The sequence below is a fragment of the Vulpes vulpes genome, chromosome 3 (assembly GCF_048418805.1).
Source record: "Vulpes vulpes isolate BD-2025 chromosome 3, VulVul3, whole genome shotgun sequence".
Lineage (NCBI taxonomy): Eukaryota > Metazoa > Chordata > Mammalia > Carnivora > Canidae > Vulpes > Vulpes vulpes.
This window is the reverse complement of record NC_132782.1, coordinates 79,237,143-79,265,122: the sequence shown is the minus strand read 5'-3', so window position 1 is coordinate 79,265,122 and position 27,980 is coordinate 79,237,143. Positions and strand designations below refer to the sequence as shown.

General features: G+C 43.1%; 1 long non-coding RNA gene across 1 annotated transcript in view; it reads right to left on the bottom strand.

The window, feature by feature from the left end:
- The window catches only part of LOC140598126 (uncharacterized), a 51,879-nt gene extending 37,653 nt beyond the window's left edge, over window positions 1-14,226 (bottom strand). Inside the window, exons 1-2 of the long non-coding RNA XR_012000254.1 lie at window positions 14,142-14,226; window positions 10,091-10,266 (exon numbers count right to left, since the gene is read on the bottom strand). This is a non-coding gene — a long non-coding RNA (uncharacterized lncRNA). The remainder of the gene's footprint in view (window positions 1-10,090; window positions 10,267-14,141) is intronic.
- Window positions 14,227-27,980: the final 13,754 nt, after the last annotated feature.

Sequence of the window (27,980 nt, the reverse complement as noted above, 5' to 3'; positions counted from 1 at the left end):
CCAGCTGGACTCAGCCCTCAGCCCAAGGACCAAAGTGCACCTGCCAGCCTGCATGTGGTGTCTATCCTCATCGCAACCTTTTCACCCCCCACAGACAAGCTGGAAACCAACACCGGGCACAGGTACTCCATACCTGTTTGGGGATCAATTATAAAGACTGATTAATTCCTAAGGATCAGTCCAAGACCTGACTCCCTTTCATCCCTATTTCCTCTTCTTTGTCCACTCTCCTGGCATGTCCCATGGTCAAGCCTAAAGAAGCATTACCTCAGCAGAAGTTCCAGGATTCCTGTCCAAGTCAGTGGTGATCTCCTGCTCATTCATATGCTGCCTCCTTATACCCCATGCTGGGGTGTGAGTGCCCCATCCTGCCCATTCCAGCCTTTGGTGTGCTGGCTAATCCTCAGACTCACTCTGGCAAGACCTGGCCAAGCTCAGAGTCTAGAGCACCCCCTGCTTCCAGGGCTGCAAAACAGAGAACTGGATGTACTTCCTTTGGGCAGGCCTGTCCAACCATGGCACCTGTCACAGGAACTCTCTCATAAAACTCTGAAGCCCGATTTTATCCTAATTTATGTGGTGCAAAGGACAACCCTGACCACATTCACTGGGTATTGGGAATAGAAACATGTTTCTTCTTTGCCAGCAAAGGTCTATTTGACTTTTCAACCTGTGGCATTTAAGCCTTTGTGTTCTTTTTGTTGTAAGCAATTCTGGAGCTCCAATGCATCCCCTTAAGATGACATCTCTAACTGGAATGGTAGCTTTGCAAATTGATGTGAATGTACTTGGCAGTGTCTTGAGATGCTGAGTTAACAAATCTGTCCTTCCAATCATCTGAATTCAGTGTGATACCTTTTGGCCCAATGTCAACAAACACTGTGAATGCATGTGGTTTTAGAGACGGGAGTTTACAGGAGCTTGTTTAGATGTAGATCAAAAGAAACAGATGTTTGCATTAAGAATTAGACGTGGGATTGTCCTCTGAACATAACTCTCCTCTCTTGCCAATGCATGTAATGCTGTTGGATAATCTATATTTCTATATGGCATTCTTTCTGATTTTATAGATTGACTTATCTTAAGGCTATTTTTAATCATGTTGCCCACAGACAATATATGTAATTCTGACTTTCCTTCATGAAACATGATTGAGATCTAGCTTTGTGCCAAGTCCTGTGTTATGTCTTTTGATAAAGAGATAGTGTTACTATCTGTTTCTGTTTCATTTTCTAGTAGAAGAGGCTAAAAAGGAAATGAATGTTGACAGTGCATTATGATACATATACAGATCTTTCTCCATTTACAAGGGGGTTACATCCTAGTAAACCCATGGTAGGTTGAAAATATCATAAGTCGAAATGCATGTAATACACCTAACCTACCAAACATTGTAGCTTAGCCTAGCCAAGCTTAAATGTGCTCAGAGCACTTCCAATAACCTACAGGTGGGCACAACCATCTCACACAAAATCTATTTTACAATATAATGTTAAGTGTTGCATGTGATGCATTAAAAGCTATCCTGAATGTGGAAAACCTGAATGCCAAACGTTTCTGAGTTACAGAGGATATAGATGCTGGTGTGGCCATTCTGTAGAATAATCTTTCAATATTTAGTGAAATTAGGAACTTGAATGCTCTCTGGCCAGCAATTCCATTTCTGGGCATCTATCTCCCACAGAGATTTTCATACAAGTCCATTGTGGCATTATTTGTGGTTCTGGGGAGTTAGAGGCAAGCCCTTGCACAGATAATAGTATGCAATGAACTAAAGCTGAGATTAACATTACTCTAAACCTGAGACTATAAAAGGGAAGAGACAGAAACAGATTGAAAATTGGGGAAAGGCATTTCAGACAAAGATAATGAGGCTTAAGAGAGAAAGTGTGTTACTTCTTGAATATCTCAAACATTAGCACGTCCGTTGTATTGGGTGTGCCTGGAAGGCAGTGGAAGAAGCTTGGACAGGTAAGTCGGGGAGAGAATGAAGAGGTCTTGTAATCATGCTAATAAAATACTTTATAGTCAAGCTATATGCAGTTGAGTTATAGATATGCCCATATTTGGATATTTAAGCTAATCACTCAGGTAGCAGTTTGAAAGAAGAGCTAAAAGGAGGTGATGTGTCACGTGCCAAGGGCCAATAGAATCCTATAGTAATAATAGGGAAGTTCTCAATATTTAGCTACATTTTCCCTTCCATAGATAAGTGAAATGACAATGACTTGTGAAAAGTGACACCAAACTTGAACATATTTGGTCATTCATATTTTAAAAATTTATTTTGGGTGGGGGGGTGCCTGTGTGGCTCAGTGGTCGAGCACCTGCTTTTGGCTTAGGTTGTGATTCCCCAGGTCATAGGATCAAGTCCTGCATCAGGTTCCCTGCAAGGAGTCTGCTTCTCCTTCTACCTATGTCTCTGCCTCTCTCTGTGTCTCTCATGAATAAATAAATAAAATCTTAAAGAAAAGAAAATTGACACTAAGGTGCCCGGAACCCCAGCTCTGTCAATCTCTTAGGTGCTTCTTCTAATTCTTCTCAGAGAAGTACCTACCCTCTAAACTCCATTAAACAACTTTGAACTGGCTCAGTGCAGACAGCATCCCAGGACTGACTGGTGGCTTGGTTTTCACCTTTCAGACTGAAAATTTTTCTTCCTCCTACCCACACTTGCTCTGGTTCAAATTCCTCCTCCCTCCTCAGGAAACAGAGGGGAAGAGATGATGCCTTGTCTTGGTAACAGGAAAAGACTCCCAAAGGAAGTCTTTCCTGGGCCCTAACATTAGCAAATCAATCAATGTGTTTTACCACGTTAACAAACTTCAAAAGAGAAACCACACAAACATCCCAATAGATGCGGAAAAGGCATTCAACAAAACCCAACATCCACTGCAGATACAAACTCTCAAGAACCTAAGAATAGAGGGAAACTTCCTCAACTTGACAAGAACATTTAAGCAAAACCTGTAGCCACCTTAATTCTTAGTGGTGGAAGGCTGAATGCTTTCCCTGTCAGGGACAGGAAAGAGATGGATTCTCACCAGAGGTTCTAACAGTGCAATCAGGGAAAGAGGAAGGAAGGAAGGAAGGAAGGAAGGAAGGAAGGAAGGAAGGAAGGAAGGGAGGAAGGAAGGAGAGACAGAGAGAAAGAAAGAGAGAGAGAGAAAGTAAAGAAAGATTGGAAAAATGAAGTGAAACTGCTCTTAATACAGACGACATGATAGTGAAGGGGATCAGAATATGCCACCCCAAAGTATACCACTTTGGTATACAGGTTATTTTGAGCTGAAGGCAAATGAGAACCAACAGACACTGTGTCTGCAGAAAGGAGCCTTCTTGGAACTTCCTTTACTCGACTAAAACCAGAAACTTCTGAAAAATGAGGCTGCTATAAATTCCCTCTCCAGGGGATTTTTATGGCCATGAAGAAGACAGGAAATTGGCATTGAGATGAATCTGCACAAACAAGCCTAACTAAAATAACCTTTATCTTCCTTGTTTCTCCATATAGTTGATTTCCCACAATTTACTGCTCCTAGAAACCCAAGCTCCCCTTTCCTTTGTCTAGTCACTTCTTACCACACTTTGTTAAAATTGTATGAAAGCTTCAAAGTCCAACTACTTATTTGGGTTTTCACATCTGTGTATTTTCCTTGCATATAAAACTAAAGAACATTAAGGAAATTTGTTTTCCTTTTTCCCCATTAATCTTCTTTTATCACTTTTTTTTTTAATTCACTGGCCCCAGTTACAGAGCCTAAGGAGGTAGAGGAAAAGCTTTCCCTCTCCTAAGATAAATGATGCAGAGAAGAGGATAAAAATCTCTAAAAACCTAATAAGCAAGATTAGTACGGTTGCAGGATACAAGATCAATATACAAAAGTCATCATAATTCTATGTACTATAAGTGAATAATGAACACCTGAAATTAAAACATCTTTTACAGGGATGCCTGAGGTGTCTCAGCAGTTGAGCATCTGCCTTCAGCTCAGGTTGTGATCCCGGGGTCCTGGGATTGAGTCCCACATCGAGCTCCCTGCAGGGAGCCTGCTTCTCCCTCTGCCTGTGTCTCTGCCTCTCTCTCTGGGTCTCTCATGAATAAATAAATAATAAAATCTTTAAAAAATAAGTATAAAACATCTTTTACTAAGCATGAAAAAATATTAAATGCTTAAAGAACATATGAGAATAGAAAAGATCCACATACCAAAGAGAACAGAACACTGAGAAAGGTCAAAGAAGAATCGAATACATGGAGAAACTACTGTGTTGGTGGGTCAGAAGATTCAATATTGCTAAGATGTCCATTCTTCCCAAACTGATCTATGCATTCAATGCAATCTCAACTGAAAACTCGGTGAGCCGTTTGTAGAAATTGACAAACTGATTCTAAAATTCATATGGAAAAGCAAAAGCATCCAAAATAGCAAAAATAGTTCTGAAAAGGAACTAGAAACCATTACTTGATTTCAATATGTCTTTTAAAGCTACGGTAATCAAGGTCTTACGGCATTCATGTCAAAACAGGTGACCAGATCAATGGGACACAAGAGTCTGGTAATAGGCCCACATTTATATAGAAAAGTGATTTTCAACAAAGGTGCAAAGCAATTCACTGGGAAAATGATAGTCTTCAACAGATGATATTGGAACAAGTGGATAACCACACACACACACACACACACACACACACACACACATCTTGGCATCCTTTTCAGCATACAGAAAAGTAACTTGAGATGGATCATACAACTGAACATCATACCTAAAACTGTATAAGATATAAATGAAAACATCAAAGAAATTCATTGTGAACTTGAGTACCCAAAGACTTCTTAGATATGATACCAAAAATGCCACCTATAAAAGAACAAATTAATACACTGGCTTTGATCAAAATTAAAAAGTTCTGTTCTTCAAAAGACGCTATTAAGAAAAGGCACAGACTGGGAGAAAATATTTGCCAAACATAGATGCGATAAAGTGCTTGCATCCAGAATATGGGAAGAACTCTCGACATTCAATTAAAAGAAAACAAACAAAAAATTGGCAAAAGTTCTGAACAGACACTTCATCAAAGACTATGTAAGGCTGGCAATAAGCATGTGAAAATATGCTCAACATACTAGTCATCAGGGAATGGAAATTAAAACCACAATGTGATACTACTACACACCTAATAAAGCGGCTAAAATTAAAAAGGCTGACTACACTGGTGTTGGCAAGGGTATGGTGGACCCAGAACTTTCTTCACACCTTGCCCATGGAAGGTAAAAAGGCGGAAGCAGTGGTAAGGACAGTTTGTTTCATTAAAAATCAAACATGTACCATATGTCCTAGTCATGCCATTTCCTAGGTATTTACTTGAAAGATCTTTTAAAAAGTCCACACAAAAACGTTTAGGGCAGCTTTGTTTGCAATAGCCCAAAACAAGAGACAATCCAAATGTCCATGAACGGGCGAAGAGACAAGCAAGTTGTCATCCATCCATCCATACAACAGAATTCTACTTAGCAATATACAGGGGTTAAACCACTGATAAAAGCACAACAGAAATGGATCTCAAAATAGTTCGACTGCTCAAAGAAGTCCGACAAAAGCAAGTGTGTATTGTATAAAATTCTATTTAGATAAAATTCTAGAAAATGCAAAGTATTGCCTTAACTCAGTGAAGGAAAGCAGATCCGTGATTGTCCCGGGGTGAGGGTGGATAGCTGGAGAATATGATGGGATACACACAGACACACCCAATAAAAAAAAACTCTTGGCAGTGATGGGTCTATTCATTATCTTGATTGAGGTGATGGTTTCCCCAAGCATATTCATATGTCAAAACGTAATATTGTGTACTTTACTGTTTTAAATATTTTACTTATTTATTTGAAAGAGAGAGAGCATGAACATGAGCAGGGGAGGGAGGTGCAGAGGGAGAAGGAGAAGCCGATTTCCCGCTGAGCAGGGAACCCAAAATGGGGTTCAATGACCCCCCATCAGGACCCCAAGATCATGACCTGAGCCCAAGGCAGACGCTTAACTGACTGAGCCCCACCAGGGGCCCCAACAGGGGTGTATTTTAAACATCAGCAGATAGTTATGTCAACTGTACCTTAACAAAGATGATCAAAATAAGCTTTCTACATTCTAAAAATGGAAAAGTAGTGGTCAGAGAGTACAGGGACCAGCAGGTGGTGGGTGATAAAAACCCAAGGGAAGGTAGTGTCTCAGGAAGGAGAGTGGGCAGGAGCTGGAATGCTAACAAGAGAACCAGTCAGAGGAGGAAAGATAGTGTCCTCTTGTGTAAAATGAAGCCAGTAAACATCTCTCTCCCAGGGCTGCTGTGAGGATTAGCTTCTGTAAACTCTCTGTAAAGTGCAATGACTGTTAATATGCAATCAATAAATATCAGTCATTAGCACTAATGAGATATCCAGGTAGAGCCACAGCAGTCAGGATCATAAAATAATATCCCACAGAGAAGAGGGTAGAAATCAAGGCAGGCTTCGTGAAGGAGGTGTCATTTGATCAAAGGCACAAGCAGTATACGCATCATTATTTAAATTTTCATGTCCCGGTGACCTGTGTGCACAAACACATAAACTCTCTGTGGAATATTCAGCTTTTTATATCTTTTCTCGCCAGCTCAGCTCCAGCCAACCAGCTCGGTGCTCAACAATCTTAAGCCTTCAGTGAATGAGAGTCACAAAGTCATAGAATTTTAGATTTGCGAGGGACCTCAGAGATCAGCTAGTTCAAATTCCTCATTTTATAAGCAATTGAATTGTGTTTTAAAGCAGCCAAGCAAAAAGGAGAGACAGTGGAGTAGAAGGCAGGTTTTTTTTGACCTCCCAGTAGCCTCAGGCCAACCTCTTAACCTTTGCAGGCTTCAGAGGTGTTTTATATGTAAAACAAGAGCAAACGTACTGCCTGAAGACAGTAGGCTAAACCCCCATATTTCCCTTCCTTCCTCAAGGTAACAGCATGAATTCTTATATCTTTCTCCTTTTAAAGTTCGAAGAACATTGGAGGTTCGGGACAGAGGTTACTTATAAATCGTCTCACACACACACACACACACACACACACACACACACACACAATCTACAAAAGAAGATGCACAAAGTCAGCTCCTGCATGCAAAGTGTGGTGATCTTGAGTATGTCAAAGCATGCTCAACCACTTATCTTTTTAACTGCACATCCTCACAAAGAGATCCTGCGATATCAACAAATGAGCCTCTTGTCCTCACCACCACAGAGGACCACACACCCGGAAAGGTATCCCAGGTGCATTTGTAGCATCTCTGATCGTGCACTAAATATTACAGTTAAATCTCACTATTTGAAGCAGTGCTACAAGTGTCCGTGAATGCTGAATTAGCAAGTCCTGAATCACTGTTCCTAGGGTACATACAGAGCTAGGTTCCTATGAGCTTCTGGATACAGCATGTCCATCAGCTGATCAATGCATAACTTTGTTTTATATGTGCTTCTGTTTAAACACACCTTAGTTAATACATACTGTTGATTCATGACCTCCAGACAGTGCTGTAACACCAAGTGCATTTAACACATCATCACCATCTCACCTCAGCACTGTGCTTGGGGACCATTTTATATAACACAATTAACTGCCACCACCAACAAAAGCTCAAAACTGTAAAGAAAATGGCATTGAATAGATTATGAAAAAGATGCTCATTCATGGTGTGTGATCTGACACAAGAAAACAGAGCATCCCCTCGTTCAACCTTGGCTGGAAATGTGTATTTTGGGATGAATCACCTTTTTGGCTGCTCTGTGCATATCTGCAAATGACCATGAAAGCACTTTGAATATTGTACTTTGAAAATTCACAAATAAATTTTGAGGGAGTGGGTGAATTTGCAAATGCAGAATCCGTGACTTATGAGGACCGAGAGTAACTCTTGGTACTCAGTAGCATCTTCTGCTTCTAAGCTCTCCCCATACATTGGCTGCAAGGAGCCCAAGAACTGTATTCTTAAGGCTCCCTTGTTAGTTGAATTATTATTGAGATTCTGCCAACAACAGATATGGAAGGTGGGAGAAAAACAGGAACAGTTATAATCCTCAGACATAGGTGGGCAGGGTGTGGGTTTCAGCAGAAGGCTGTGTGCTGTTTTATGATGTTTTCCATTTTCCTATGAATTGCCTGCTTTGAGTGGCAGTTTCTTATAGTTTCTCTAACTGCCTGATATCTGGTTGATTGGCACCATTGATGATTCCCCTGTTTGTACTCCCACCCACCGCTTTGCCAAAAGTTTTGTGGGGCAACTGCAATATTATGATACATAATAAAATATAAATTTCATCTTTGTCCTTGACACAGAGTTCCTGAAACCTTTGTCAGTTCATAAGAGATAAGAACGCTAGGACTATCTTTTATTCTATTGAGGTGAGTCTGGGTGAGCTTTGGGTTGGGGGCTGGTCACCAGAAAGACTAACTCAGGATTAGAAGCTTGAAATTTTCAATCCCACCTTCCATTCTCCAGAGATAGGGGAGAGGGGCTGGAAATGGAATTAATGATTGATAATTGATCATGCCTGTGTGAAAAAGGCTCCATGAAAATTCTAATAGTACTGGGTTCAGAGAGCTTTCAGGTCACTGACCACATCTACACTGGGAGGGTGACACACCCTGTTTCCACAGGACAGAACCTCCTGTGCTCAGGACTCTCCCAGAGCTTGTCCTGTGTATCTCCTCATTTGGTTGTTCTTCTGTGTCCTTTATCACATTCTAAACTGGTAAAAATAAGCTACTGTTCTTGTGAGTTCCATGAACCACTCTAGCAAATAAATCAAATCTGAGAAGGAGGCTCATGGAAACCTGTGACCTATAGGCCATCAGCCAGGAGACAACCTGGGCGTGCAATTGACTTCAGAGAGGGAGGCTGGTCTTATAGGACTGAGCCCTTAATTTGAGGGATCTGATGCTATCTGCGGTAGATAGTGTCAAAGTTGGAGTAAATTAAAAGATACTTAGCTGCTGTTTCAGAGAATGGCCTGGTAGTAGTAACATGAGAATAAAGAACACAGAAGGGAGGAGGGACTGGGGTTTTATCGTTTAGCACCTAATTCCCTGAATTCAATTCCTTCCTGATGATAACATCTTGAGTGCTTTCTGTGTCTTTGCCCAAAATCCCAACCATATTGCTTAGACAGACTGGAACTTACTGATTTATTTGAAAATAATACATTTGGGGACAAAGGTTCCCACTGATCACCCAAGATGCAAATTCCTCCCTCATCATTTCCATTTTTTGCCACCTTGATGGTCGTGTTCTGAAAAGCATGTTGGATGATTTGTGTTATCACATATTCAGGTAGGGCTCACATCAGAATGTTGCTTATTAGGTCCTGGGCATGATGCTAAGCACGGTAGAAAAGTGATCTGATTCTATCATTACCACAACCCAGTGGGGAAGACAATATTAGCTTTTACAAATGAGTCTCATAGAAGTTCAATTCCTTGACCAGGGTCATGAAAATAGCAAATGGTGGAATAGTGGCTGAGTACAAAGTTTCCTGTAATGACCTCACTGATGCTTCTGAGAGCTGCATCCTTCCAAATGATCCCATATTACCTCTTTCCCCACCATCACCTCAATCCTCAATCTGCAATTAGTCTTTAATAATCTGGGGAGGGGATTTAATGAAGTCAGATTTTGAGGCTAAAGAAGAATAGTTTGTGTATCTTATATTTTATCTGATGTTCACAATTAATGATAGGGGATCATTTTCTCAATCATGGATACAATAACGAAATGAACATGTGCTGGGAGCAACAACCCTGGCTTGCACATCTTTCCTAGATTAGTCAGAAAATGGTTGTCCCCTTTTCAAAAGTACAAAGTGCAGGTGGGTGTGGAGACGGTCTCCCCTGGATAAATCTTTGTAAAGTGCATGATCTCAAACACTTCTTTGCTGACTCTCAATTCTATATAGGCTCTGGGGTCACATCACTAAAAAGCTCTGAGTTTAATAAACTTACCACCCATTTGACCCTTAACCATCTGAGCAATGCTACAAGCTGAATGCCACATATTCATTTAATAAACATTTATGAGCACCTCCTGCGAAATGGGCTCCATGCTTGTGTAAGTAGATGTGCTCTTGAAGTGGGGGGAAGACCATTTTCGTGGATGGGCATCAACACCTCCTCTTTGCCATCTGGTCTGCTCCTTTATGGGACTCTTATAATCTTTCATGGGAGACATGGTGAATGAGACTTTGGGCTCTTCCCATCCTAGAATGAATGAGAAGCCTATTGTTAGTGTCTTGAATGTTTTCTATCCTCCTAAATTCATCTGCTGAAGCTCCCAGTGAGGCTGTTCTTCGGAGATAGGGCTTTCAAGGAAGTAGTTAAGGTTAAATAATCATAAGGATGGAACCCTGATTCCATAAGTTTAGTGTCTTGCTTCCTGGCAGGAGGACTATAGAGGACACTTTCTATTCTCCTCCACGGCTATGCCAGCCTTGGGTTTCCAGGGAGTCAGCCCAGAGTCTAAAAGGAATTCACACAGGAGAAAGGAGCTAAAATGTCTGAGATAGGAGAGGGTGTAGGTAGCTTGTTTTAATTCTAAAGCTTAGAAGATAAGGTTGGGGAAATGACTATAGCCTCCTCCCCCGTGTCTGGCATTTCTGTACCTTCAGCTCTGCCCACACAACCCTGGGATGTTAGACATGCTGGTCTGATGGCCCCCAATTCTCCCTACTTGTCCACTCACCTACACCACCCCCAAAGAGGCCCTGTTATTTGTCAAAAATGACTCTTCTAAGTGGTCCCGGCCACCCTCTACTTCTCCTCCCTATTCTTAAACTCTGTTTGTCTTCTTGCTAAATAGTCATTAATTGAATGAACATTTATTGCTTCCCTATAATGTGACATGTTGGAAAAGGGTAACTCCACACAGTTGATCTTGCCATTAACCACCCCACCCCAGGAACTTGGCTTGCTTGCCTTTCTCCTGGGTACAAAAGTTGGAGTCAAAGTATGAATATCAAATTTATTGACATTTCTACTGGCGGGGCTGGGGGTGGGCAGGGTTCTGATGAGTTTGCAGAGTTGAATGCCATCCTGCCTAAAACACGTAGAGCAGTTTTGGACTTTCCCCAACCAACACCAACAAACCAAAAACTAAAATTTTCAGATTTCTGAGTGGTCAGATTGGGATGGAACATTCCCATGGACTTTTCATTCCTTGGTACTTACTCTTTTGTGTGTGAACCAGGAGCCCCTAGGGTCTACCACATTAGGGGAATCAGTCATGTTATCTGGCCTCAGTTTCCCCAGCTGTTACCAATGTTCTAGAGTTGTGTTGTCCAATATAGTAGCCACTGGTTCCTTATGGCTGTTGAAACTAACTTAAAAAAAATTTTTTTAGAGATTTTTGTTTATTTATTAGAGAGAGAGAGAGAGAGAGAGAAAGCACAAGTGAGGTGAAGGCAGGCAGAGGGAGATGGAGAAGCAGGCTCCCCACTGAGCAAGAAGCCCGATCTGGGGCTTCATCCCAGGGCTCTGGGATCATGACCTGAGCCAAAGGCAGATGCTTAACAAACTGCACCACCCAGGTCCCCTAAACTAATTATAATTTAATGAAGCTAAAAATCCAGTTCCTCAGCTTCTTTAGCTGCATTTCAAGTGGCTGGCGGTTACTGCATTGGACAGCACAGGCTTAGAATATTTCCCCCATCACATAAAGGTCCGCCTCACAGCACTGAAGCTCTAGCAAGGACCACAGCAGAGATTTGTACAGAGACGAGTTTGTCCAGTGCTTAATAGCAAGGGTTTGGGCTCCGACAAGCTTGCACTGAAATTGCAACTCTGTCCCACTCATATTAGCTGAGTGACCCTGGGCAAGTTGCTCACCTTTTCTGAGCTTTAAGGCCCTCCTCATCTGTTGTATGGCAATAAGGGCATTCATAGGGTAAACTGTGAAACTTCCATGAGGCATGAGAGGGAAAGGGCTAAACTCGGACTTCCATACCTGCAGTCTTTGCTCTCATGTAGTTTAAGTGTGTTGTGGAGGAGGAAGAGTGGGTCAGAGGCGCCCAAGAGGCTGAAACTCAGGGGCTTCCCCGTGCTGCCTGCACAGTGTAAGGTGGATCTGCTGTTGAAGGTCATTTAGGTACGGGTTTGCCCCTCTGGCTGGCTTTCTGGGCAAGTCAGTTTGAGACCTTTCATTTCTGAAAGGTAAACAGCATGGAAGGTCAGGAGCCTGGCACTTCCTCTATGCAGAAGATGCCTGCTGGCAGCAGAGCCAGCAACCTGGGGTTTGCGCAGGACATCCTAGCGAGTATGAAGGCATAAAGAAGATGCTATTACATCTAGTGTATGGCTGTAGAGTTTGTAACCTTTTCAAAATATCTGGCTTTTAGGATTCATTAATCATTCATTCAGCCCCCATTTGCTTTCATGTTGGTTGCATGCCTACTTGACGCCAGTGGTAGCTTCTGACCTTGTGTATATGTGAGGGGTGAGAAGGCAGGTGGGTGGGTGGGTGAGTGGAACGGTGGGTTGGTGGTAGGTAGGTCAGATTCTAGATGCTTAAGAACAGGATGAGGATGCCGCATAAGAGTCAGCAGACCGAGATTTTGTTCTCTGGATGACTGTACCTTATCCATGTGGTCCCTGGAATACCATCATTTAGACTTTCTGCGCCATAGGTAGAGACATCTATAAAATGAGGCTATTCATTTCTGTTCAGCCTATCACAGGTTTTTATTGAGAATCAAACAAACTTCTGTGCGTGAAGTGCTTTGAAACTGTGGTCTCTCCCTCCAGTAATACCCTTCCAGCCCCGCCTTCCCTTTGCCTCTGCCTCTAGATGATAAGTTCCCTGAAGGCAAGGAAACGGACTCTTTCACTTGATACTCTTGCTACTATGTATCCAATACCATCCCTCTTTCTTCCCTACTAACAGAAGCCCAAGAGGAAACTTGCCAGCTTAACACAACAAAGCCAATCATGACAGCTCTGTCCCCTGCCCAGGTTCCCTTGCACCTAGGGACGGACCAGTGAGTAATTTTGTCCTGACCAATGAGATACAAAGGGGGCATTGGCTGAGAGAAAGTGATGTGGAGAAGTTTTAGGCTTTCTCAATGAAAATATCATTACGGCTGAGTTAGCCTTTCTTTTTTCCTGCCTTGAAATGGAAGCTATGGCTGGAGCTGCAGCAGCCACCTTGAGATCATGAGGAAGGGGCTCAGTTGATATCAGAACTGTCATCCCAAACATCATACAGCCTATTCACTGAAACCAATAGTTATCTGATACCAGCCTTCTTGATATAAAAGAGAAAGAAAATCCTTCTTTATTCAAGGCACTTTTGTTTGGTTTTCTGTTACTGGGAGAAGACTAGAGTCTTAATTGACATAAAGCTCCAGCTCAGCACCTACCAGTAACTGGTCAATAGCAGGTGCTCAAAAATGTTATTGTAAGAATGACTAGATAAATACCTGAATGAACACGTGAATCATCAGTCTTCATGCCCTCTGCAGCACTTAGCCTGGAGCCTGACATCCGATAAGCACATGATAAATATTTGTTGAATTCAATTGCAGAACCCAAAGTTATCATTTAGCACATGGAGGAAAGGAGCCAGAAATACTTCTCTGAACAACTCAATTGCCCTTTTAAATAACACAACAAAAACTGCCAGCTCTCTGAGTTGAAGGAAATACAAAATTGAGAACATCTAGTACCCAAAAGCAGTGCTCCAATTTAGAAAGCCTAAAATAATACCACTCATCACTCTTGTCTCCTGGCAAAGTACAAATTAGTGGCTTGGAAAATTCGTCCAAGCTCAAAGGTGACACAGACATTAGCCTAAATAGGAAAAGCCCTTGCCGCCTGCTAGGTCTGCTTTCCAGGTAGGGTTTCTCAGGCTCCACCAAGTCCAGAAAAATCACAGGGCACCTCATTTAAAACAATCTCTGCAAAGAGTCAGATATAGCAATGTCAGAAGCACAGAACATTCCCAGTGCAGGCAGAGGCTGCTCCTTGCAGCTCCCCTGGCTCTCAGCACCGAGCATAAAGGGGTTCCTAAAGGAGGGGCTGGCATTGCCTCGAATCCCCCCTTGGTCATTCCCCCACTTTTAGCAGAAGAGACTCAGACCCACCTTGCCCTCCATGGAGATGGCTCTGCAGACAGCCTCCTTCCAGGAAAGCATCGTGTCTGGTCTGCTTGGGCCCCCAGCAAGAAAGAAGGATGGGAAAAACACCAGGCAGATTACTGAGCATGAATTATTAATTCTTATTAGCATATGAAAATGCTGTCGGTGACAAGCACTGCAAGATATTGCTCATGGCAGCTAGGCCCACGTGCATGGAGCCGGCTAGACTCCTCTGCATGGAAACTAAGCATATGTTCAAATAGAGCAGCAATGATTATGGAGTGGCCACTCTGCCCCAGATGAGGCATTCATCACGTAGGCGCAGGGGCAGCACAGTACGGCTGTGCGTGCACATGTGTTGGAGTCAGACAGACAGGATTCTGAGGCCAGCCAAACCGTCTGTTAATTCATTCCTTCTATCATCCAGTTTTCTCATCGATACAATACATTTGATAGTATTTAAGCCCAAGGACAAGATGTGGCTATTAAATAAAATAATGTAGATAAAATGCAATGCTGCATGCCTAACCACTTGCGTGAATGATACATATGCACACATGTGCACACTATGCTTATGCAGACACTGCTCTTTACCACGCTCCCCACAAGAGGAAACCGAGTCTCCGAGGGGAAATAAGCAAGTGACAGAGCTAGCAAGCTGTCAGAGCTGGAGCCGGAGTCAACCCTCCCTGCCATCACAGCCTAGGTTCCCTCTCTGGGACCCCTCACAGGAGGCAGGGGTTTAGCAGAGAATCATGCAGGGAGAATGTCTTACAGATCCAGTGCTCTAGAACAGCCCTGCAGTTCTTTCACTCTCTTTCCTTGTCCACAGCCCAAGCCTTCATTCTGGATCTGACACCTGAGCTCAGGAATGGCTTACCTCTTTCTGGGGGGTCCTCAGGGCAAAGTAGCTAGCTGAGCCAGATCTTGTGGAAATTCAAAAGATCCTCAGGGACTGCTGGCCCAAGCTTCATAAAGACCTAATGAAAACCTGTCAGGAGGTTGAGCACAGGTGCTTATGAGCTGCTTTTTCTTTTTCCTTTGTGGCAGTCTTTTATAGGATCCTATGTCTGGAAAGCCCAGGGTCAGAGGCTAGGGCCAGCAGGCTGGGGCAACTACAGCCACAACCAGGCTGTGTGGTCTGATGTGCAGGTGTGAGTTCAGGGAGCATTATAAAAAGATAGAGCACAGATCACTCGGGCAAAGGTCACCTCTGAAATGAATGTGACTGGTGATCACCTGTCAAACAGTAAGAGCATCATTTATACTGTGCACTGTTTGATGAATGGGGGAAAGAGAGAGGTCGGTGGTTAAGAGGGATCTAGCATTTATTATGAATGGACTCTCTAAATAAATCTGTGGGTCCTGGTCACTTAATTCCCATCCAACCACCACAACCATCCCCATATAAGACCTCTGAACCTCTTGAAGATCTTAGACCAAGCAGTCCAGTGTAGCAGATACTTGTAGAGTTTGTGGCTGTGTAATGTCCATTTCGCCTTTGATACTGGCATCCAGATTTCCTTTTGGGAAACTGATTCCCTCCCACGAGATACAGACTGGATAAGCCAAGAAGCAGAGATGTGGCACCTGAGTAGGATCAATCAGACCCTCTGAACAGGGTGTGAATCTTGATCAGTGACAATGAGGATGAAGGTGATACATGCTTGGTTATTCCAGTAACAGTGTTCTGGTGGGACTGTCAAAATCCATGCTACCTACACCCTTGAGTTTCCTTGTTCCTCACTCTTCAATATTCCTGTCATTTCCTGGAGTTCCCCTTCCTCCGAATTATTAGAAATAATGTAAAGCAGCTAATTACATTAATGCCCATAATCATCTAAAATCACACAATCTCTGTGGATCAATCAGACTGGTGTTAAGACAGACACTACAATGGACACAAAGAAATGTAGGACGGAAGCGAGGGTAGTTACAATTGACAGGGACTCAGAAGGAGCAAGACCAGGATACTGATGACCAGGCAGCTGGAGGAAGAAATATGTGAGATGGAACTTTTACATGGGCCAGAGTATTAGAATATTTGTATCCAGTGTAAATGCTCACCAAAAACTACCCCCTTCCCCACTGAGGATGGACAGATGGAATCTTCCTTCAATACCAATTACCCTCCTCTGCAAATATCCAAGTACCAATGAGAGAACCTAGTGACCAAAATGGCAGCTGTGGGACTAAGGATAAAAGGTAGGAAAAAGCTCAACAATATGGACTTCCTCTCACCAAGGACCTCCTGTCACCTGCTGTCACTCTAGAATGACCAGTATGCTGACATCAGTAACAAACTGTGGACACAGGGAGTAGCACTATGATAAAATCCCTCCAGGAGGTCATCCAGCTGCCTGGTGGCAGGTTAATTACACTAAGCCACTCCTGTCACAGGGGCCTCTGTAATTTGTCCTGTTGGAACAGACCTCCATTCTGGGTTTTTTTGCTTCTCCCTCCTGGCCTGTCAGGCCTCCGCCAGCACCGTCATCTGTCAAGTTACTGAATACGTTATTCACCGTCTCACACAACATTGCTTCTGGCCAAAGAACGTACTCCCCAGGCAGAGAAGAAAGGCAATGAGCTGATGCCTATGCAATCCACTCTTATCATGAATCCTATCAGCCAGGAGCATCTGACTTCCCAGCTTGGTGGACTGGCTTGCTGATGGCTCAATCACAGGGCAAGCTGAAGACAATATCTTCAAAGTTGGGGGCTATCTTTCTGAGGGGTGTGCATCAAAGCCCAGAATATGGTCCAGTTTCTCCTATGGCTGGAGCACGTGAGTCCAGAAACACAGAGGGGAAGGTGGGAAGGGCATTGTTCATGAACATACCCGATGATCCATTTGTAAGTGGTTTTCTTCCTGTATCCATGATTCTGTCTCTCCTAGGAAAGAGAGTGGAATTGGAAGCAGGAAGTGCCACCCAGATATTCCCTGCTACATTTCACTGGGACAAAAGTGGTTCCCTTGCTGGCTGGGATGATTGGCTGAGTAGTAAAGGGAAACTGGGCCCCTGTTACACAGTGCTGAATAGGAAAATACTCAGGGCATCCCTAGGGTAGTCACACCATTCTGACCTGTGACAAAGGTCCATAGGAGATGCCAGTCACTCTACGTGGGCAGGTACACCAAGGGCTCAGAGCCCTCAGGATGCAGAGTTGGGTCTTTGTAACTTGCCCAAGAGCACCCCCATCCCACCATTGTCTGCAGTGCTGGAACAAGGTGGGGGAAAGTGGAATGGATATTGGAAGAGGGAAGCATTATAGATTGATGGGACAGCAGCCATGGCCCCATGAACAGTTCATTCATCGATTCATTCATTCAATAAACATTTATTGAGCTCCTCCTACATGGTAAGCACTCTCTGGGCCAAGGGGCAAAGTAATGAATGAAACAGACAAAATTCCCTTTCTTCATAGAGTTTATGTAGATAATAAGCCCCATAAATAAACAATATATATTGTGCTCGAAGGTAATAGGAAATATGGGTCCAAAAAAAGGCAGAGGAGAGAACTGTGTGTTGGAGGAGGGTGTAAGTCTTATGGTTGGGACCAGTCTCCCTGAAAAGGTGACATGTGAATAAGGACGTGAAAGGCTTGCAAATGAGCAAGGTGTGTGGAGTCTTCCAAGTAGAAGGGATGACAGGTGCACACATGCTGTGGTGGGGACAAACCAGCCGTGTTGGTAGAGTGAAGGGGCCAGAGTGGCTGGAGTAGAGTGAACACAAGGGATGAGGCCACAGGGTCAGGGAAGCATAGAGGCCAGATAATGGATACTCTACTGGCATGATGATGAAGAGTCCGGTTTCTAGCAGAGAGTACTGAAAGCCACTGGGGGTTAGGACAGGATGCTGTCAGGTTCATTCTGGCTGCTGTGTTGAGAATAGACTGTAGCAGGGCGAGAGAAGGGACAGGCACGCTGGTTGGGAGGTTATGGCAGCAACCCTAGCAAGAACCAGTGGTGTTTTCAAGAGGATTTTATAACAAGGAAGGGATACAGAGTGGTTGGATTCCCTATGCACTTTTTAAAGTAAAGCCAATGAGACTTGCAGACAGATTTATACAGAATGAGAAAAAAAGAGGAGGTCTAGGATGTCAAATGTTCAAGTTTATATTTTAAATAATTTCCCTTCTTTTTCCTCTTTTGTTTGCCTCACTTCACATGTAGGTTGGGTAGGTGGTGGTTAAATTAACCATCTACTTCATAGACTGGAAAATATCCAGATGGGCTCACATATAAGCAGAAGTGAGGTAAATATGAATCAGAGATTCTAGACATGGACCTGGAGGCATGATTGATAAGAGTTTAATTTGCTGCTTTTTGGTAAAGGGGTGGGAATGTTTTCAGTTGTATCTGGAATATCAAATTACTTTAAGGGAAGGTGTTTTGAGAAGTGCATGGCTGGGGGTCGGGGGGAAGAGTGGCTATAGACACTGCACTGCAGCGGACACCTGTTTGTTTCTGGCTTTTCAGCACCCATCCTACCTTTCTCCTGCATCCTTCTGGGAAACTTTTCCCAAATTATGGACCTGCGGTCTCTCTTATGGGTAATGAGGATGATCATAGTCCCTGAGACCACATTCCAGGTCTGCAAATTCCAGCTCTGGGGATCTTGGACCAGCCTCCCAGCCTCCATCTTGAAAATGAGGATTATAATACCTTGGTGAGCCCCAATCTGCAACCAACTGACCCTGGTCTATGTGTGGAGCATTGGTCTGGCTTGTCTTTCCCTCTGGATTGGATTTACTGTTCATTTCCCCAATGGACAAACCCCTCACCCTGAATCCAGTCTAGTTGCCTGTGGTCTTGTCCTTCTGACCTAATTCCAACCAAAATTTTCTATCCAACCAACATAGTATTAAACCGTTATGATCTTTATTGGAATTCACTTTCTTGGAAGGATCCTAAAGGATCAGGGCAAATAGAGATATGGAGTCAAAGTTTATGCCTGGAAAGAGTCATACTGGGCAGATAAACATCCTGACAACTGTGAAATCCAGACTGTCGTGAGAGCAAAGTAAGCCTGAGGTGGGTAGCAGAAGCCCAAGAATAAGCAAAGGGCTCAAGATCTGGGGAGAGCGAGTAGGCAATGTCCTGGATGATGGGCTCATGGGAGCACAATGGGGATACATGCCAGAGGAAGAAGCAGGGAGGTGTTGTTACTGGCTGGCCTTATTCTTCTTAACACTGACTCACATGGATAATCTGGACCCATTTAAGTGCCCAGACACAATAAATGCCCGTGATCTCCATTGGACTTGTTCTCTTGGGTCTAGCATTTTGACAGCCCTCTGATGATAAGACTCATGTGGCCTGAAGCTTCAGAAGCCACATACTCCCTACCCAGATCTTTCAAAACTGCACCTAGACCAAAAGCAGCCATGTTCTTTGCACATGGAGTCTTGAAATCTTGGCATCAACTGCTAGTGAGGCCAGTGTCACCTTGTCCCTGTGCTATAGTGGCCCTAGCTCAGTGCTGCCCTCACTGCCCCCTCCCTCATCACCTTGGAAATGAACCCTGGCTGTCAATTTCCTGTCCAGAGTGACTTTCAGAGATGTGCTGGGGAGCATTTTATTGAAGTTGGGAAATTGGAAAGCATCTCAATTTCTCTTGCACCAAGATTTTATTATTTCCTTTGAAGTGAATTTTCAAATACACCAGACAAGTCTCCTCTCAAATGGAAGTATGAAAATGCATGTAAAAATCAAAAAGAAGTTGTTTTTTTTTTTTTTTTGACTTCTCCCATTTTGTATCTTCCCTGCACTTGCTTGCCTGTCTCACATTTGTTAGTGGAAAGCTCACCTCTACGTACCCGCAAGTGGAAGGCCAAAAAGAGCGCTGAAACGCCAGAGAGAAAATGACAGTGAGATTTTTAAGGTCTTACTTCATCACCAATTTTAGCTATTTATCATACAGGGATGACAGTCATCTTCATGAAATGATGCTTATTTTTATTAACATTTTTTCTATATGCTCCATGATGAACATGTATTACATTTAAAATAAAACAACAAGCTCCTTTAATTTTGTACCATAGGCCTCAGCTATGTAGAATGCAATAAAGAAATAATAAGTTTGGACTTGGAAGTGACATTTTAGGTCATCAAGAATCCTTTTGTAGCACCTGTGACAGATTAGGAGCCTTTCAAAGGAAACTCTTAAACTCTAGTAGGTCAGAGGCAGGAGGATTTTCTTTGGCCGTTACTAGCCTTCTGGATCTAATTAGAAAATGTCTCCATGACAGGGTCAGCTCACAGACATTTCCCTCTGCTTGGTATATGGAGGAATGCCGCAGGCGAAGTCAGCAGAGGTCTGGGTCTGATTGAGCCAGAATGCCACTCAGCAGCCTCAGCCTCAGTGTCCAGTGACATCTGGGACAAAAGAACCTGTACTAGACCTAGGATGGGGTCCTCTGTAGTCTGGAAGTCGTAATTTGTCCTACACACCTAGCCTAGCTAGCATCTGCAGGCCAAAGCTTGAATCCCGCTCTTATTCCCAGCTACCCGGCTTCATGCCCTAGTCTTTTAAGGGGCTGCGAGACCTTTCTGGAATGCCAGCCCACTGTAATGAGATCTCCATCCCTCCCTGACTCTTGGAGTCTTTTCAGGGCTCAAAGCTGGCCCATTCCTAGAAGCTTGTTGGATCTTGCTGTGAATGAAGAGAATCCACCTAAATTGGACCCACACTACCTGATTTTTCACGCACGTCATGTCATAGCTGGTATAGATGCTCCTGCTACAGGGGTCTGCTCAACCACAGCTGAGCCCACCATCACCTTTAAACACCATGCCTCAACTTCCAAGGCAAATTTCTGACATTGGCTCAGTCTCTGTGACATCTGAGTCCAGACTAGTGTTCAATTCTGGCTGCACCTCCTCCCTAGTGACCCTCAGCGGCCACCCATGCCTCGCATGCCGAATGCACACATGAAACTTTTCAGATATGTGCACACAAAATCTGATCTAGCCCAGTCAGCAGCTCTTCAGTATTGACCCCAGGCATAGACATTCCATGCATCTCTTGTTCCATGGATGAACACATAGGCAGCAAGCCCTCTAAGATTTTGAGGGGGGCTCATTTCTCAGCAATTACAGACCTAATCCCTGCTCAAGAATGAGACAGCTTCCCCTGTGCCTGGAACTGAGACTATTCACCCTCCGGCCAAGACATCAGAATCCAGCCTTTGGCAAGGATAAACTGATGCTGTTTCAAGTTCATTTGTTGCTATCAAAGTCCCGACTCAGTCCACCTGTCATCATTTCTTGAGAAGTCAGCATTTCAGCACTGGCCTTGTTACTGTTCACACATATGCTAGAAACTCCATCTTACACAAGAAAGGAAGCTACTCTTCAATTGAAGAAGCAGAGACCTTTTGTGCTGTCATAACTACATCTGGCTCAAAAAAAATTAATGGAAGGTCAGGGCAAAGCTTAGGAACCCTTAATCCCTGATAGATCACCTAAATAATGCTTTCTGTTTAGTTGAGGTGGTTCGGGTGGCAACAGGTCAGGAAACCCCACAAGGGGAGCCTGATGTCTTCGGGAAGGAGAAGAGCTTGCATTCATTCTCCATTAAAGTCCCCGTGGAGTCAACATCTTTCCCGCTTTCCACGGTGGGCGTATTTCATTAAACCAGAACTAGAACTTGGCTGTGAACTTGGAGTTCACATACAGGCATGGAAGCACTGGTTCACCAAGATGGATCTGATGGGCCCGCCCTGTGTGCTCAGGAAACCAGCAGGGCATAGTTAAGGGAAACAGATGCTGTGCAATGTCACCATCTCAGCGTCCTGTGGGCTTCCGCACATGGGCACTCACAATGAACACTAGCCATTATCTCATAGGTAAAATGCTTTCATAGTGGATGCATTATATTATTATCCCTAGCCTCGCCAGTTTATTTGCCTAGTCTTTGTGATAAAATCTCAACATTTTTTTTTATCTGATAAGTTGCCTTTACTCTAATCCATAGTGGCTTGATTGAAAGGAGAGCTAATGAAAAGCCAGGGAGTACAATATGATAAAATCAGCTACTCAAAACTCACCAGTGCTAAATACTGTCACAAGTACAAAGATCCTACCTCATCGCCCAGCATCCAACGTGCTCTGTGATCTGCCTCTGGCCAACATTCCCAACCATGTCTTCTATACTTGTATTTTGTGTTTGAAGCATCTGTTATTTTATTGGGCCACACATTTTTTTAACTTTATTCTGGGAAATATGCTTCATATTTTATCCCTACCTCTCCTCTTCTTATCTCAAGTCCAGAATGTGGCTTTAGAAGTGATATTCTTATTCTTACAAATTCTATGCTTTTATAAGATCCCCCATTGGCTTCTCTATGGACAGTATCAGTATAGGAGTGGACACTCAGCCTGAGCTGAATTCTTGCACCGTTCTTTAGATCTTGACCCAGGATCTGGGGATTGTACTAACAGGGGACCGGCATCATTGTTTCCCTCCAAGAGGAGGCAGATAGTCTAGAAGATTGTAAATGACAAGCTAAGAGATTCAGAGACAGAGGTGGTCACAGTGAGTCCTGGTGATTCTCAAGCTATCTGTCACTTTTGTCGTTATGATACCTATTCCCCTACTGGCCCCACAACTTTGTGAGCCTTACTGTTAGTTTCCATTTTTACCTGAGCTATGGCAAGTTGATTTTTCAGTCACTCGCAACCAAAATAGTTCCAACTAGTACATAGAATATGCGCTTTTTCTACCCATTTGCCTGCCTCTATGGGTCCTGCTTCCTCTGTGAATCCATTCCCTTATCTCTAACGCACAGAGTCCTACCTTTCTTTCAAGACCAAATTTAAATGCCAAAATCTTAATCAAAAATGGCAGCCAATATTCCCAGCTGAAGTGATCACACTCTCTCTGCTCTACTGCTCTCACCACTTCTTTACATTTGTGATGCTCTGCCTTAGAATGAAATGATGCAGGTATTTGTCTGACCTTACCTCTTATTCTCCATTAATTGCAAAGTTTCCTGAGGCCACAGATTGCATGATCATTGGCTTGTTAATCCCTACCATATTTAGCACTGGACAAGTCATGTGAGAAGAAATACTCACTTAGGTTTTTTTCTTTCTTTCTTTCTTTTTTTTTTTTTTCCAGATTGTATCTACACCTGATTCTTCCAGGTCATGGGAGCCAAGTTGTGGAAGTAGTTAAATTTCCTAATCAAGCAAATTCCACCCGACAACACTGTGTTCTAAGCATGAGTTTCAGGTTCCTGGAAAAGGCACTTTCCATATCCCAAGGCTGCTTGACCTACAGCCACTCTTTTTAGTTTTTGCTCAAAATATGCATGCAAGCATTAGCATTGCTGCAGAGCAGCATTACCCCAGGGGACCTCCCTTCCTTTTGAGCCCCTGTGATGTCATGAAATGATGCTGTTGGTGGGCCAACGAAATAGTCCCCCTCACTGACTTTTGAGCCAGGATCACAACATAAGATCAGCGCAGGATCTGGAAAGTAACACGAATCTGCAGGAGCTGCTACCCTAAGGGGTCATCAAGACTGCAGAGCATGAAACATCGCTGCTGGAGATTGAACATAGCCCATGTGTTTAATTGTAGTGTTACTTAGTCTTGGAATGGCCCATTCCAATCCATCTTCCGGGTCTATTGGAATATTTTTTTTTTATCTTTCAGGGTACTCTCAAAACCTGTCTCCCTTTAGCTCTCCCTCTGCCTCCTCCCCACCACTGGGAGCATTTCACCTTCTCCTGCCTTTCCACAATACTCCTGTTCCCCGCTCTTAGAGCTTTGAGTGATGAAGGGCAAGCATCTGCTTAGCTTATATTTGTACCGCCCGAGTCTGTCTCCCCGGCTAATGGAAGGCTGGAGCTTGTTCCTTTTGATGTCCTATTTCGCAGCATGGAGCCTGGCACAGATTAGGTTCTCAGTCAATATTTATTGTTGGTATCATCCCATAATTAGATGATGACAACAGGAAATATTTATCTTCTCGCATCTAGGTAAAACTGAACCTGATTAAGCAAGGCAGTTATAGGTGTCTGGGCAACTTCTGTGGCTTTCCAGCGGAGGAAAAATTTATAACTCATCTCAGCAAACACTTATAACACTGGTGCAGTTTGCTCAGTGATGATAAATATGTTGGCATTGTCATTTTGTCTGTCATCTGCTGTTTGTTTCTCTTCCTGGATTGCGGCGTCTTGAGATACACTTATTACCTTTCTTCCTAAAACTCCACTGCGTCTAACCTAAGACAATAAGCAGAGTGGACAAGTCATAAATGATTGATTAGTTGATTGACTCCATTAATAAACATTTCCTGGGCTTTCACTGACTGCCAAAGATGCATAAACTGGGATGATTTTCCGTAAGGCTCTTAGGCCAGCGAGGGAGACATTGCATCCAATTGCAGCTTTTTGTTGATGAATGTGAATCAAAATGGAGACATTTACAGGCCAATATGGGAACAAAGCAAGGGGTGAGGAATCCTGCCCCAGAAAGTGCTTCACAGAGGAGGTGATATTTGAGCTTCATTTTGCAAGTGTTTGGGCCACCCAGAAGAGAACAGATTTGAGGCTGAGGGTCATAATTAAATGTCATAATTTCATGCCTCCATACGGCATGGCTGTTTGCCCAGCAAAACACTTACACCACAACTGACTGGGTCCTGACCCTGAATCTGGCATGAAGAAGTAGAGACAGCCAGCTACAAAGCATCAGCATGCCAGGTTCCAGTCCCAGGGACAGAGCTGCAAGGACAGCTGGCCCCTTTCTGAGCCTTAGTGTCCTCACCTGTAAAGCAGGTGTGATCATCTCATTCCGATGAAAATTCAAGTTTGAAAGTACTTCGAAGCTCTGTGATAGTCCCTACTCATTTTTTTTCTTTCCTTTGCTCTGGTGCAAGTACTCTACTGTTCTTTAAAGTCCATCACTTTATTCCTCTCCTGCAAAGTGTTCATTGCTTTTATGTTGAAAGAAAAGCTACAGCGCCCCTGCTAACCCAAGGAGGAGTGGACGGAGCAGTGGTACAGAAGAAGCAGTTAAAATATAAAATAATAGCAAGGGGCTGAGCTTGCCCCTGACTGCCCATTGGTGCTCTTGTTTTTATAGTCCATTAAAACCTACAATCACTGTAATGTTTATGCATTATTGGGGAGATAAATTGCATAATTTTCATTTTGCAATTTAAATGTAATTATGATCTTACTAATGACTAGAACCTGAATTTGCTAGACTATCAGTTTTTCTAACCCTTGCCAAAATTATAGGTAATTACTTAAGGCTTACAATAATTATAAGTCCATCTCTTAAATAATTAATGTGCACTTTCATGGTACAAAACAGCTAGTAATCAAACGACCTCCGCTTACACCGCAAACCCATGCAATTAGGCCTATTGTGAGGGTCTGCGGAAATAGACCCATTTGTAAGGGGCCCTTCAGATGGTGAGCTGAAATGCGGGGTTGCTGTGTTTTATAACATCAAATAAGGCAGAGTTCCCCTGGGAAAAGTGATCTGCGAAACGGTAGGAATTCAATATTAATCTGCAGGATGCTCGAGTAGTTGGTGGGAGTTAGTCTGAGAAGGGGAAAGAAAGGGAGGAGTGCTTTCCGTGTTGGGCCTGGAGAAATGGGGGATGAGCACAAAGCACCTAAGCATGGCGAGTTTGGGGGGGTATCATCTACCTTTTGGGCTGCCTTTCTCTAGGGGACGTGTCCATTCTGTCATATGACCAATACAGAAGAGCATGCTGGGCTTTGGAAGCACAGGATAAACTAGACAGGGTTTTTGGCCATAAGGGATATAATCCACTGATGTGGACAAGCAAACAGAAACTGAGAAGCGGCACGATTTCCACCTAGTACTGGCCGACCTAAGAGCACCGAGCCCTGACCAGTGCTTCTCACTGTTTATTATTATCCCACTCACAAAGAGCTTTAAAAATTCTAGAGTGGGGAGTGGGCCAGCAAGAAACATCCTAAGGGCCTGTATGCCCTCACACACCCACTCCTGGCCCAAGGTTATGCTTCACAGTGAACATGATGACCGTGTCTTAGTCACAATGGCAGATGTTCTTGATTTAGGAAATGTTGGAAAACAAGCTGCTGGAGGCATCTCTTCCTCAATAGTCTGTGTTCTCTGTTTTCCTCCTCAGCTCTTCCTTTTCTAATTACACTCTGTCCACTCCCGTCTCCTCCAAGAACTTCTCCAAGCACTACAAACCCCTTGACTTTTCCTCTTTGTGCGACAGTTAAGCTTATTTGAAGGGTGTTGTGTTCATTCATTTTTATGTGATCAACTTGGCTGGGCACAGTGCCTAGATATGTAGTCAAACATTATTCTGCATGTTCTACAAGGATGTTTTTTGGAAGAGATTAACATTTAAATCTGTTGCCTTTCCCCATGTGGGTGAGCCTCAACCAATCAGTGGAAGGCCTGAATAGAACAAAGTCTGATCTCCCTTGAGCAAGAGGGAATTCTGGACCAGATGGTCTTTGGATTTGAACTACAATGTCCTCTCTTCCCTGAGTCTTCCACCCTGCAGATTTTGGGACTTGCCAGCCTCCAGAGGAGCACAAGCCAATTCATTTTTTAAAAAGATTTTATTTATTTATTCAGGAGAGATACAGAGAAAGAGAGAGGCAGAGACACAGGCAGAGGGAAAGCAGGGTCCACACAGGGAGCCTGATACGGGACTCAGTCCCACGACCCTAGGATCATGCCCCAGGCCGAAGGCAGGCGCTAAACTGATGAGCCACCCAGGGATCCCCACAAGCCAATTCTTTAAAATCTCTTCATCTCTTCCTCTCTGTATATATATATATATATATATATATATATATATATATACACACACACACATATTTTTATACATTTAAATGTTTGTATATATAAATTATTAATAATAATTATTTATAATGAACAATTCTGTATTATACTAGTTAATATATGTTTATATATAATTAACATAACATATTATCATATATTATACTATTAATATTTATTAACAATGCACAATATTTTATTATTATGACATGATTATAATATTAATATATTATTATACTGTATTTTAATATTATAGAATTATATATTCACATACATCTCATTGGTTCTGGTTTTTTTTTTTGGAAAGCCTAATACAGGTGTCTTAGTCTAATGTCAATAAACTTAACTATTAATTATATATATATAATATATATATATAATTATAGTCTTCTGCTCTGGAAAGATGTGGATCTAAGGCCTTGCCCTCAACCACTGGAATCCTCATCCCTCATCCCTTCAATATTGACTAGTATACGCTTAAAATGATGCCATCCCAGAGGCACATACTCTGCAAAACCAAACCACTATTAAGATTCAAAGCGTGGGCTGAGTAATCAGTTTATTTAGGGGAATAGTGAAAAACAGTGAGGCAGAAAGCCTTGTCCAGTTCCTGCCCAGATGGAGCTGGCTTCATGTACCCATGTTCTCCGAGAATCATGGCATTCTTCCATGTGGCAATGCAATATTTTTTTAAAAGATGTATTAATTTATTTGGGGGGCACATGAAGAGGGAGAGGGGAAGCTGACTCCCCACTGAGTGCAGAGACCAACCAAGCCTAAACCAAGAGTCAGACACTCAGCCGACTGAACCCCCAGGTCCCCACAATGCATCAATTTTTAAGTGTAATATTTTTATCTTACCCATCTCCCAGTGAGTCTATAAAATTCCAGGAGCGTAGGGACCAACCGTATTTATAGTTAGTTCAGTGGTTCAATAAATACACGCTGTCTAAATGATTAATCAATTCCATCGTAATGGTTAGGCTGAAAATCTGTGATAATGACATTTCTTTTTAATGATCTAATTCAAG